Here is a 12,958-nt window from a genome sequence, read left to right as displayed (position 1 = left end):
AAGCGTCTTTGGGGGGAAGGTGGAGGAAAGAGGGTCCTGACTAATAAAACAGGAGAACTGGAAGACAGAATTCTCAGCTATTCCCCCTCTGGGCCGCATGTGAATTTTCTATTCTACGTTTCTTCTTCTTGTGTATCAGTGCCATTGACCCAGGGTCCCCACCCTTCACGTGAATGTGAGGAGACCTGAAGAGCCACTGGAAGAAAAAGGGAAACCCTGGGTGGGGGGAGGGGGTGGACATGGATCCACTGACCATGAATGAGCCGGGCTGGGGATAGGCCATCAGGGAAGGCCACCAGAACCTTCACTCACTCCCCTCAGAGCCTTTCGGAGCCATATGGGAGCCTGAACTCAAAGAGAAAATCAGCAATACTGGCCCTGCTACTTATAATTTTTGACTTTTTTTTATTGACAATGACTTTTTTGGGATTGATTTTGATTTTTCTAGAATATGGCATTAAACGCTGTGCATATTCGTCACTGAATGGCACCTCCTTCCATTCGCTCTTGCCTCGCCCTCGTTCTAGCCTCGGCAAGATTTTAGTTCCCCTGATGGTGCTGGTCAGTCCACGGGGTGGATTGTTTCCTTAAGGAAAGAGAGGCCGGAGGCCATAAAAATCATCGGTAAGAATCCAAGTCCATTTTGTCAATATGTGGCTGCAATCCCACCAGAAGATTAGGAAGAAAGAATGAAATTCTCAACCACAGAAATGACTGAAATTTTAGACACAATTCAGATCCTTTGTTTCCTAATAAAGCCAGGGGACTTTGCCTTACCGGCCACCAGGTGTCTCTGTAAACTCCCTGCAGGGCCCCACAGGAGACACTCGGGATAACGTCATAAGTAAAATCCGTGGTTTTTAACCAGCTCTAAAGGGATGGCGCAGACACACAGAGAACAGTTGGAAATAGAACAGCTCAAAGACTGAGACTACAGGACTGCTGGCTAATAGCTGAATGCTCATGTGATACAGTCTACTAACGTACTCAAGCTATGAAGCCGATTATTAACATTCAGTTTGTCCTGATCAATGTACTTTCTAGAATGTCCCTGCATTATTCTTTTCTCATCCCTTAGCCAGATTAATGTCTAACAGAGCACAAGTCTGCAAGAGCAAAACAGTATTTCAGGAAGGTCTCAGAGAAATCAATTCTTCTCCTGGGGTTTTAGGACTAGACCTCTCACTCCTGAAGGGCAGGGGAATTTGAAAACCGCATTCAAACCATTTCCTTACATTAAAAAAAAAAATTAGTAAAGGCATAGAGTGCCGTGCTCAAAGTCCAGTAAACAGAGTGGAAGAAGAGTCGTGGCATTCTTCGAAAAGTAAGTTTGCTTACGCATGTTATCACCCCCCCACCCCGCCCTCCAAAGGAAACATAAACACTCCAGCAAACAGACTGTTTCCTCTGACCTTATTTTTTCCTGAGGTCATCCTCCAAATTAGCCCTTCATTCAATATCCAAGAGGGATCAGGAAAATGGCTCTTGTGGAAAACTCTGCGATGATGTTCCTTGAGTTGTTCCAGCTTATCCAAAACGGCATCTGTTCTTCATTTGCAAATTACTGCTACTCCTCGGGGTACCAGGGTGGCTCCGTGGGTTAAGGGTCTGCCTTCGGCTCAGGCCACAATCTCGGGGTCCAGGGATCGAGCCCCCCATCGGGCTCCTTGCTCTGCAGGCAGTCTGCTTCTCCCTCTTTCTCTGCCCCTCCCCCTGCTCGTTCTCTTTCTCTCTCAAGTAAATAAACAAAAAACCTTTAAAGAAAAAAACAAACGCTTAAATTACGACTACTACCCACGGCAGGAACAATGGCTAATATTTATGGAGGGCTTTCATTACATGCTTGTCAGCGTGATAAGAGAAACTGACAAAAATTATGTCCTTAAAAGGTCATTGCTCTGGGCTTCCGTGAGTCAAGCCCACCGGGTTTTCTCCTAGCTTTCCGGGCAGCTCATCCTCATCAACCCCCTTCTTCCATGTTGGGTTTCTCAGATTCAGTCCCCGGCCCTCTTCTCTTGGTCCGTGTAGCAGAAAAATCCTTGCAGTTAAAATACTATAAGTAAAAACCTGTAAGGAAAGAAGAAGAAAAAGTGGGTTCTGAGATGATAAATTAGTTACACTCACTGAAAAGGGATTGACATCCTCAGGGCGATGAAATCTTCATATTGGTGCTTCTTACCTTTAAAGTGCAGTCAAATCATGCATGGGTGGATCTCTTGTTAAAATGCAGGTTCTGAGTTAGCTTGTCTGAGGTGAAGCTGAGATCTTCATACCAAGTAGTGTTGATACGCTTCGGTTCCCGAACCACCCTTTGAGCAGCCAGGCTCTAGACGATTCTATAATGAAAATGAGGTACAGATAAAGTATGGCCAGTCAAACTGACAGACCAGATCAGTATATAGCAACAGCTGAATGGTGGGATGGCGAGTAGAGGTTGTGGGAACTTTAAAGGAATATATGTTTCTGGTTTCTAAAACTCAAAATCTATTTGAACGTAAAAGGAACTTAAAATTCCTGTGACATCAGAAATGAGACTTGGTTATTTTTTAAAAGGCTTAACCTAAAGACAATTGTGCAGGTTGAATTGCTAGGTTGGGTATCCCCACCGAGAATCAATCATTTAATAGCAGAATCTGCAACTTTGGCTAGTCTGAATGTGGGGGGGGGGCATGCACCCGTGTGTGTGTCTGTGTGTGGGTGACCTTATGATTATTGTGACCATAAATTATAGAAATAGGGATCCCGGGAAAGTATAAAATAAAATAAGAATTAAAATATGGATAACAATAGAGATGATGAACAAACAACCTTAAATCTATGTAAATGGATTTTTACTGTGTAAAAATAAATTTTGCACAGAAATTTCTGTAATCATTGCAAAACTCATGTGTGTTTTATCAGGTTTTTAAGACACTGGATTCATTTAAGAATATCTAGTGTGTTCCTGTTGTGATTTTAGTTAAATGGATAGAAGAACTTGATTTAGGCTTGTTATCAACACTTAAGTATTTGGAGAAAATTATTTCCTTAAAAACATAAGTTTTGCTCTTTATTTATTTAGTTAGTTAGTTATTTTAATTTTATTTGTTTGAGAGAGAGAGTAAGCAAGAGAGGGAGAGAATACATGTGGGAGGAGGGGCAGAAGGACAGGGAGAAGCAGACTTCTTGCTGAGCAGGGAGCCCAATGCGGGACTCCATCTCAGGGCCCTGGGATGGTGACCCGAGCTGAAACCAAGAGTCAGGCACTTAACCCACCGAACCACAAAACCCCAAGTTTTGCTTTATTAGTTATATATGCACTACATAAAGAAAGAAATGCTGACTTTGAAGGTGTAAAAAAATGCTAGTTGCTTAATAAGTTTATGAGATGGTCTCATTGACCTTTTTGTCGTCTATCACATGCTCCAAGTTCCCTGCCAGCAAGCCTTCCACAGTTCCTTTTTCCTAGAATGCACCTCCCCTGATTTTCATACGCCTGTTTGTATTAAACTCAGTGACTCTTACCCTGGATTATGAACCCCTTACCACTGTACCCTTATAGCCTCACAAAGTTATTAGTATTATCTCATGTACAGATGAGGAGGCAGGCATGGAAAGGTTTTTGGTTGTTGTTATTGTTTTTAAGTTTTATTTATTCGTTTTTTTTTAATTTAAAGATTTTATTTATTCATTTGACAGAGATCACAAGCAGGCAGAGAGAGGAGGAAGCAGGCTCCCTGCTGAGCAGAGCCCGATGCGGGGCTCGATCCCAGGACCCCGGGATCCATGACCTGAGCCGAAGGCAGAGGCTTTAACCCACTGAGCCACCCAGGTGCCCCTATTTATTAATTTTAAAGATCGAGCATGCAGGCAGGGGGGCAGCAGAGGTGGAGGGAGAAAGGATCTCAGGCAGACTCCAAACTGAGAGCAGAGCCCGATGTGGGGTTCGATCTGACAACCCTGAGATCATAACTTGAGCTCAAATCAAGAGTCATACCCTCAACCAACTGAGCCACCCAGCCGTCCCAGCATGGAGAGTTTTAAGCAACATATCCAAGTGGCAGATCTGGGATAGAAGTCAGGTCTCTCTTTCTCGTGAGCCCATGATTAGTAGTATTGTGCCGAATTCCGTAAACAGGGATCTCTAATGCTAAGTGATAATTCTATTCAGATAGTCTGCTGTGATCTGCAAACACAAAGTCACATAATTACAGGAACTCCCAAAGCTTTCCCTAAAAGGGGGATTTGGGACAAATCTTTAAACACTGCTTCCTTGAAGGGCTAATTATGGGAGAACACAATGAACGTATATACCTATAATTAAGGCCTAATATAAATTATGCTACGTGCCCTTCACAAAAATCCATGCACTAATAAGAAATCAAAGGCCCAGCACAGTGAAATTTCCTAACTTTTTTACCTGGAGAGGCAGAAGAGCACAGTAGTTAATTGCTTCTAGAAGGATTCTGGGCCCAGACTGTCTGGGTTCGAATCTTAGAGCTGCCATTTTTCAGCTGAGTGGCCTTGGGTAAGTCACTTAAATTCCTCGTGCTTGGTTGATTCATTTGCAAAGAAAGCATCATAAAGGACCTACCAGGAGGTCGTTCTGAGCTTAAAACACGAGTGTACCTCTAAAAGGAGGCAGTGGACATTTACTATGCACCTATTAATACAATAGACACATAACGAGTCAGTAGAGGAACCAGGACTCGAACCCAGAATATTAGACTTTCATCTCCTTTCCACTGAATCAGATTACTACCTTATTCGCTTGGGCTGCAACTTGCTCACGTTTTCACTCTGCAGGCAGGCTAAGCCTTCCATATACTCCCCTTCCCCATTTCCCCTGCTGCCTTGCTTTTCACTGTGTAATTGAAAACCCCGACTGCAGAAGATTTATTTATAGCAGGAAAAAATTAGTGTTATTTAGCTTGAGCTTTTCTGGAACCATCAGTCCATTACTGTAAGAGCATGCACATTTACACTGCAACATCATTCTATTTTCCCAAGGCCCTGTAATCATTAATTAGCTACTCAAAACAATGTTTATTGAATGTCTACAGAGAGCGAAGCCTGATCCAGCCTTCTTCCATCAGAATCCAACATCTTCCCTGAGCACAGACTCCTACATACCAACCACTTGCTAGACTGTTCTGCTGCGATGTCCCACATGCCCTTTAGACATGGCCACAATTAACTTACCTGCTCCCCGACCTTCCCCAGCTCTCCCACGTGTTCCTGATTTGGGTGAATGGAACCAACATTCCCATCTTTCCATGCCCAAACTGGGATCTGGCCTAGACTGCCCTCACAAACCACCCCCGCCCCCCAATCAATCACCAGGCTTCATGGAACTCATCTCCTAAGGCCATATGGCCCTACTCCTCAACCACTTCCTCTTCCAGTCCCTCCTCCACATTGTAATTACATAGATCTTTTGACATCTGACCGTGACACAGTCTCCAGCCCATCTGAAATCCTTCCATGTTACCTCATCCTCCAGAGGCCGGAGCTCCACTCTGAGACACAGCCCTTCATATTCTCAGACCCACCTTCCTCTTGGAGTTTGACCCTCAGAGGACTGGCAGCCCGCCGCCCTCCTGTTTTATACCTTATTCCCTCAGCCTAGAGTACTCAACCTGCCTTGCCCAACCAGGGAACAATTGCTTCTCTTTCAAGACTGCTTTTGAGAGTTGCCTAATCCATGAAGCTTTTTTCCAACTCCTAGGGGCAGACGTCTGGACCTCCTCCTCTGTGTTCTTGAGGTCTCTCTTACATGCTGCTATTATAGCGCCTATCCTATTCTTTAATTGCTTAGGTGGTTGTTCCCCCCAACCAGACTGAATACCTCCCCAAAGCTCTACTGGTCTTGGCATTCCCAGTGCCTGGCATACAAGAGGTGTCCAATAAATGCTCATGAAATACATGATCGTAGTGGCAAGAGCAAGAGCCTGTCAGGAGTTCTTCTGAGGGCCCTGCTCACCTCCTGCCCCCACGCCGCACTTGCCCAGGCAGCGGTGGTCCGCCTCCCTCGAGGAACAGCCCGGCCCCATGTCCTCTGTGAAAGGATGGCGGGTGCTGAGCGCTTTGCGTCTTCACCTTCCCACGCAGGTACCTGCGCCAGCGAAGCTGCCTTAAGAGAAAGATGAAACCCGGATGTAAATGCACCTGGCAGAGAAGCTTCTACTCGTTCCCAGCTCCAGCAGTGTTCCGGCTTGTCAAGACAGAACCCTGTTTCCGAAGGGGTGCGCTGGGTTTGGCCTGGGAGCCTGCAGATTCCAGGGAGAAGGGAAGGAGCCAGGTGGGCTTAGATTCCACCTTCGACCCCGATGCTGTGCAGTTGCAGCAAAGCCACGCGAGTGCTCAAGACCTTTAACTCCCGGAAACAGATCCAGATTTAACTTATCTTGAGCAGCAAGCCCTTTGGCAAAGGGGAAAAGTCAGAACTATTTTTGATGATTATAAATATTTTTGGATAAAAACTAAAATCATTTGCTACTCGGGTGCCTGCGTGGCTCAGTCGGTGAAGTGTCTGCCTTTGGTTCAGGTCATGATCTCAAGGTCATGGGATCCAGCCCTGTGCTGGGTAGGGAGTCTGTGTCTCTGTCTCCTTCTATCCCCAACCCCCCCCTCCACTCCCACCACCCCCACCCCGGCACTCATGAATGGGGGTTCTCTCTCTCTCTCTTTCTCTTGGTCTCTAATAAATAAATGAAATCATTAAAATAAAAGCCGTTTGCTATTTTCCTAATACAAACAGACCCCGGGAGGAAAACTCCCACCAGGACTCTGCTACTTAATTTAGTCTCCCTGCAAATATTTACTAAATGCTGGGTAAAGAGTTTATGGGAGAATTAATTCATTGTCTATGGAAGAAAAAAAAAAGACAAATTTCTAAGAAAAGCTGAATAATAAATAAATAAATAAGAGTTAAACAAGTAATACAAGAAGAATATGCCTCAGAGGGCTGACTCACTGCCAAAGGAGAAGTTCAGAGAAGGGAGAAGACGTTGGCCCCCAGGGCAGACTGACTCAAAGGGCAGAGAGAGGCTCTCCCCAGACAGGTTGGGCCAGCAAGCCCCTCGAGCTAGAGGGCATGGGGTGGGAGTGGGGAGCATCTTGGTAGAAAGAATAGATTCTTCCAATTTGGGGTTTAAGTTTCTGCTTTGCTACTTATAAGCTAGTGATCTCAGGCATTCCTTAACCTCTCTGCACCTCAGTCTTCTCATGGCCTCCATACACCATTCGAGACTGCAAACGTTACAAACATGTGCTAAGGCCTAGGTAAGAAGATGAAAAGAGATGAGTTTTGCCTCAAGAGCTACCACAAGAGGAGGGTCAGTAAATACTAGTCTCCGTTTTCCTTTCCCCTCCAGGTGTCTGTCCCTTAAAGGAGGGTTGACCAGACCCAGTGGACTATTACTTAGTGGAATGCAGGATATGGGTAGAGAAGGGTGGAGACAGGAAAAAAAAAAAAAAGGAGACAGAAGCAGCTCATTACCATCCACTTCGGAAGATTCCTGCCCTCCTGCCCCACCCTCTATGATGAACCGGGGCTTTCCTTCCTGAGGCCTGATTTGCAGCCATCCCCTCCCCCCACCCTTGTGCTTTGACAAAGTCTCAGGGTTGCCAAGGTCAAAGGCAGTAACCCTTCGTCAAAGGCTATCATTATCCCAAACGCCTGCTATTTACCTGCTTGCTTAACTTTTGTAATTGCGAGAGACAACCACGAGGGGGCCCAGGAGCAAGAAGCTGAGCGCGGACCCTCTCTATCAGGCAGAATGCCTGCCATTCCTGCCCCAAACTGAAGCCAGGGGTCCACAAAACACACACTGCGAGCTGGAAAGAGTACCTTCTGTACCTTCTGCAGTCTCTTGGTAAAGAACATGGCTCCCTTGAGGCTAAAAAGCATTCTTAACTCAACCCATCCTCCACGGCCCATCAGGCTGGGCCAAGGGTTTCTTAGCCCCGATTCCATTTTTCAGTGTTTTCTCCTGATTAGAGCCCTTTGGCTCAGCAGGATTGTCTATAATGACAGTAAATGGTTCACACGATGATGAGGCAATCTTTTCACATCCTGAGCTGCCATCCGTCTTGTAAAGCCTTGTCCCTGTCTGAATTCCCAGCCCCGGATTCTCAGGAAAGCCATCCACCTGGGGTTATTGGTTTGGGTTCCTGTGTCCCCCCACCCCCGCAAACCCACCCCCTACCCCAATTTCTCACACCACAGGCAGAGACTTGAATAACTAATGTGCTCTACCACCTATGGCAATTCTCATCCACATCAATCACTCATTTGCCAACACGCGCCCGGGCACACACACAAGCCCACAAAACTCAGGTCCCTCTGTGCGTCTGGGGGTCACGATAACTCAAGTCTCTGTGACCAAACCGGAGTGGCAAAGCTTGTTTTTCTTTAGCAGGAATCCGCTTTCGCAAGGGTTCATCTCTTACATTTTCTCTGAGACGCTCACGCACACTCCAGCAACAATGGAAAGGAGCGCGATTTCCCAAGCAGGTTGCCTAGAAACCACTCCTGTGTTTCTGAAACTAATTTAAACATGAAAATTCAGCTCCTGACTCATGCCAGGAAGGCATATAATGGTTTTCGCAGTATTTTACTTTCTTTTTCGTTCACATTACAAAATTATGCATGCTCGTTGCACAAAAATGGAAAAGAAGATGAAAATACACAGGTCCAGAAAGAGAAAAATCCCCCATCATCTCACTCACTATCAGAGGCAATCACTGTAGCCAGTTGGGGATATTTTCTTCCAAGCCTTTTTTTTTTTTCCCTACATATTTTTAACATTGTTGATATTAATACTGAATTTACATAGATCTTGTTTTTTGTGTTGTTGTTGTTGTTTTTTCCACTTCGTATATTGCCAGCCTTTCCCATCTGGCTAAAATTCTCAGAATATTGATTTTTTAAAAGACTGCATTATATTACAGTCAATTTTCCATTATTTACTTAACCATTCCCTTAATGCTGCACATCTATTTCCAGCCTTACCTCATTTGAATCAACGTTGTCATGGCCGCCTCAGTACAAAATGCTATGTATTTCCTCATTAAAAAAAAAAAAATCAAAGAAGGAATTTCAAAAAGCCTGAATGTTTTAGAATTAGTTCAAAAATTTTAGAATGTTTTAGAATTAGTTCAAAAAATTGAATTAATACATGTTTGTAATTTTTAAACATTTAGACACTACATTAAAAAGTAAATTAAAAGAGGGTTGTTTTGTCCAGGAGCACTTCCTAGAGGTAAACACTACTTCCAGAAGTTTTCTATGAATATAGAACCACGTATCTATGTTTATTTGATACTGCACACTCTTCTATCATTCACTCACTTTTTATTTTTTATTTATTTATTTGACAGAGAGGAAGAGAGAGCCCAAGGAAAGGGAGGAGTGGGAGAAGCAGGCTCCCCACTCAGCGGGAAGCCTGATGCGGGGCTCCATCCCAGATCTTGAGATCGTGACCTGAGCTGAAGGCAGACACTTAATTGGCTGAGCCACCCAGGCCCCCCTACCATTTGCTTTTTCCACTAACTGCACCTTGGGCATCTTTCTACCTCAATCCAAACTGATCTCTTTTTAGAAGCTGCGAGATGGTCTATTAGGTGACACGTTATCACTTATATGTCCTGGACGAAGCTTCTGGGTGCACTTGATCCGCACTGGGTGAGCTGGGTACCCAGCAGAGGGTCTGAACCTCCACTGCTCCATCCACACCGCCCCTTGGTTGGAAAAGGGAGCAGATGGTAGCACAGGCAAGGGCTTTTCCGCTGCAATTAGCTTTGTAGTCTATAGAGGTCTCCAGATTTTTCCTTTTTTGGTTCTTTTGTTACTGTGGTTTTCAAACACAAACCTTTTGCTAATCTCCCACCTCACTTTCTCCTACCTCTACCCAACCCCAAGGAAACACCGTTCTACCTCGGCTTCTGGGAGTTCGACATTCTTATTTATTTATTTATTTATTCATTTATAGATTCCCTATGTAGGTGATCCCAGGCAATATCTGCCTTTCTCCGTCTGGCTTATTTCATTGAGCATCACTCCTTCCACATTCATCCCTATGAATCTGGAAATGGCAGGAAGTTCCTTATTTTTTAAGGCTGAATAATATCATTCAATTATTATATATAATGCATTCACTTAATATATAATATATATTATACTTATATTTATTTATAATACATACATATACATATATATCTCCCCAATATGTGTGTGTGTATATATACACACATACAACGTAAGTATAATATATATACAATATAATTATATATATACATATACACACACAATCATATTTTCTTTTTTTTTAAGATTTTATTTATTCATTTGACAGACAGAGATCACAAGTAGACAGAGAAGTAGGCAGAGAGAGAGGAAGGGAAGCAGGCTCCCCGCTGAGCAGAGAGCCCGACCGGGTTGGATCCCAGGACCCTGGGAGCATGACCTGAGCCGAAGGCAGAGGCTTTAACCCACTGAGCCACCCAGGTGCCCCAATCATATTTTCTTTTTCCACTCATCCATCAACAGACACTTAGGTTGTTTCCAAGACTTGACTATGTGAACAAGACCGCAATGACCATGCAGTATAGATATCTCTTCAAGATAGTGAGTTCATTTCCTTTGGATAAAAACCCAGAAGTGGGATTGCTGGATCCCAGGGTAGCTTTATTTTTAATTTCCTGAGGAACCTCCATACTGTCCTCCATAGGGGCTGCACCAGCTGGCATTCCCACCAGTAGTACACAGGGGTTCCCTCTCCTCCACGTCCAGCTTTTGTCGTCTCTTGTCTTTTTAATCATAACCATCCTAACAGGTGTGAAGTGATAGCTCTTTGCGGTTTTTGTCTGCATTCCGCTGCTGGTTAGTCACATCGAGCACCTTCTCACATGCCTGTTAGCCATTTGTATGTCTTCTTTGGGAAAACGTCTCTTTGGATCCTTTTTTAAATTTTGGCTTATTTGGTTTCTTACTGTGTGAGTTCCTTGTATATTTTAGATATAAACCCTTATCAGATTTGTGGTGTGCTACTATTTTCTCCCATTCCATAGTTGCCTTTTCATTTTGTTGATGGTTTCCTTTGCTGTGCAGCTTTTTAGTTTGATGTGGTCCCACTGGTGTATTTTTTGCTTTTGTTGTTTTGCAACTGCAAACTTCTCTGATCTCCACACCTGGTGATTTTTTTTAACATGTTCCCCTGCCATTTATGTATCTTTGTTTATTTATAAGCTATATACATATACTACTTTATGAGTATATTACTGTTTACATGCTAGAACAGATATTAACGATGGACATTTTATTGGGTTGGATTAAAGATGATATAAATTTATTTTTCTAATTGGGGGGGTGTGTGCTTTGGTGAGTGCTGCGGGGTGTGTGGACCTGGCAATTCACGGACCTGTACCCCTGGGGATAAAAATATATGTTTATAAAAAATAAAAAATCAAAAAAAACCCTAATAATAATTTAAAAAATTATTTGTCTAATAATAAATTATATTTTTATTATATTTAAATTATATAATAAGACAATTTTACTTTTTTTTTAAAAGAAAGATTTTTTTATTTATTTGACAGAGTGAGACACAGCGAGAAAAAGAACACAGGCAGGGGGAAATGGAAGAGGGAAAAGCAGGCTTCCCGCTGAGCAGGGAGCCTGATGCAGGGCTCGATCCCAGGACCCTGGGATCATGACCTGAACCGAAGGAAGATGCTTAACGACTGAGTCACCCAGGTGCCCCCATTTTACTCTTTTTGATAAGAGCAATGTGATATCATATGCTTTGTTATACTTAAAAATATCCACTTACCATCCTGTATTGCTGTTATTCTGGGGTCTGGTTCTAAGTTCAGCTTCTTTCAATAATTGATTTTAAGTGTTGTCGTTCCTGGCCCCACTCGGAGTCCTGCCCCCCAAAAATGCAAACTCGTTTTGAACATTTGCTTTGTGCTCACATTAGTAAGTTTAGCTTTGATTCATGGCTCCTTGGGAAGAATCTTTTTAAAACAAGTTACCCATTTTATACGCTTTAGCTTACCTAAAATTAGGTACTATCTTCCATAAATCCACTTACCCAGACAACTGTCCAAACCCAGGCCTGATCTTCTGCTTCAGACCTACTCTCCCTCCTCTTCCACGTCTCAGCTCCCGACAACGCCAGCCCCCCAGCTGGTCAGACCAGAATCCTTGTGTCTCTTCGTCAGCTTCCTTTCCTTCTCTCAAGGCCAGGTGGAATGCCTTAGCAAATCCTATTAGCTCTACCTTCCCGACATTTCCAGAACCTGAGCCCTTCTTGTCCCTTCTCCAGTTACTGTCCTGGTCTAAGCCACGCCCTTCTCTCCCCTACAGCTCTTACACCGGCGCCCTGGTTGTCTGCCCTATTTCTGTCCCTTCCCTCCACGATCTCTGCTTCATAGCAGCACGGATGAGCCTTCTAAAGTTTTTCTGGGGGGCGCCTAGGTGGCTCAGTGGGTTAAAGCCTCTGCCTTCGGCTCAGGTCATGATCTCAGGGTCCTGGGATCAAGCCCCGCATGGGGCTCTCTGCTCGGTGGGGAGCCTGCTTCCCCCCTCTCTCTCTGCCTGCCTCTCTGCCTACTTGTGATCTCTCTCTGTCAAATAAGTGAATAAAATCTTTAAAGTTTTTTTAATCTTATTTCATTTTGTTTTGGACACAATGTCAAACTTACAGAAAAGCAAGAAGACGACTAGTGCAAAGAGCACATTCCCTTACCCCATAGTCCTCTCTAGATAGTATTTTGCCCATCCGTTTATCCATGCATCCATCTAAAGGGCGTGTATGGTAGACCATTTGCTCCAGAACACTTCAGTGTGTACTATTGTCTTGCATGACCATGGGATAATTACCGACCTTAGTAAATACAACATTGATACGGTAATTTTATCTAACCTACCATCTATCTTCCTAGCTTGTCAATTGACCCACTGATGCTCAAT

At 44.0% G+C, this 12,958-nt stretch overlaps 1 long non-coding RNA gene across 1 annotated transcript; it reads right to left on the bottom strand.

Annotated features, from left to right (window-relative positions):
* Positions 1–1,399: 1,399 nt before the first annotated feature.
* LOC101691817 lies at positions 1,400–6,477 on the bottom strand. The gene is made up of 3 exons (XR_200326.3): positions 5,963–6,477; positions 2,180–2,336; positions 1,400–2,067 (listed from the first exon to the last, which is right to left on the bottom strand). It is a non-coding gene; the product is annotated as an uncharacterized LOC101691817 (long non-coding RNA).
* Positions 6,478–12,958: the final 6,481 nt, after the last annotated feature.

The sequence above is a fragment of the Mustela putorius genome, unplaced genomic scaffold, assembly GCF_011764305.1.
Source record: "Mustela putorius furo isolate JIRA1106 unplaced genomic scaffold, ASM1176430v1.1 tig00000083_pilon_pilon_pilon, whole genome shotgun sequence".
Classification (NCBI taxonomy): Eukaryota; Metazoa; Chordata; class Mammalia; order Carnivora; family Mustelidae; genus Mustela; species Mustela putorius.
Note: the sequence above shows the minus strand (reverse complement) of the source record. Positions and strands in the feature narration are given on the sequence as shown.